Source organism: Arachis duranensis, chromosome 4 (genome assembly GCF_000817695.3).
Source record: "Arachis duranensis cultivar V14167 chromosome 4, aradu.V14167.gnm2.J7QH, whole genome shotgun sequence".
Classification (NCBI taxonomy): domain Eukaryota; kingdom Viridiplantae; phylum Streptophyta; class Magnoliopsida; order Fabales; family Fabaceae; genus Arachis; species Arachis duranensis.
The window spans coordinates 27135298-27136597 of record NC_029775.3 but is presented as its reverse complement, the minus strand read 5'-3'; positions in this window follow the sequence as shown (position 1 = coordinate 27136597).

The following is a 1300-nucleotide window of genomic DNA, read 5'->3' as shown; positions in this document are numbered from 1 at the left end:
TTTTTATTGAATAAAATCTAAAAAATTTTAACTTAGAAAACGTTAATGCTTAAATAAGCAATGAAAAAATTTAAGTAATAATAAAAAATTAAGAAATATTAGAGACGTTTTTATCAAATAAGATATAAAAAATAAATTTTATTTGTAATGTTTAAATTTAAATTTTACATTTATGATTTTGGATGTGTTTTAAAAATATTTTATATATAATTTAATAATTTTATATGTGTTATAATTGCAAAAAATTTTTTATGAACATACATTTTAATAATTTAAAAAACGTTAATGTTCTAATGAGTAGTGAAAAAATGTAACTAATAATAAAAAAATAAGAAATATTAAATGAGTTTTTATCGAATAAGATGTTAAAAAAATTAATTTTTATTTTTGCAACAATTTTTTCTTTTGCAAAGTCATTAATTTTAATTATCAACATGTTTATCTATAAAATAGGAACTAGTATTTTTACACGTAATAATATTACAGGAATATAAATGGTTTGAAATTATGGTCTACTTTATTCTGACAGTATAGATTATGCATAGCACAAAAAATTTATAAAATTAAACTACTTTTACATAAAAAAGTCGTAGGTTGACAAAAGTCTCTGACTAAAAAGACCAAAGTATCTGTAGACAAAATTTAAATAATAAGATTTTTTGTTATTATTTTTATAAAAAAATCTAATTTTTTATTAATAATTAATTTTAACATTTGTTATCTAAAATTTAAAACAATTTAACGTAATAACGTGTATATTTTTACATTTAATTAGGTGTATGTTAACTGTTAAATTTGTTGTACAAATAGAAATAATTAATTATTGATTGTCAAATTAGTAATTAATTATTGATATTGATAGTGATATATAAAATAGATGAGTGGTTGAAGGAATGAAAGAGGTGGAGAAAGGAAGAGAGACAAGGGAGAACTCTTTAATTTTGGAGAGAAAGATTTGATTTCAATTGTAACGAGGGAGTGAAATGTGTCACATTTTAGTTATAAAATTAGTAAGGAGGAAGGAAGAATTTCTTAATTTTTAAGGGAAAGATTTAATTTCAATTACAATGAGAGGGTGACATGTGACATATTTTGGTTGTAAAATTAATAAGGAGGAGAGGAGAATTCCTTAATTTTGGAGGAAAATATTTGATTCTAATTGCCATAAAAAAGTGACATGTGACGTATTTTGACTCATATATAATAGATATTGTGACTTGATTGGTTCAGTCTAAATAAGTTAATAATAGTTTGTTAGAGATAATTAATTTGTAAATCAAAGCAGCTAGAGATAACTAAC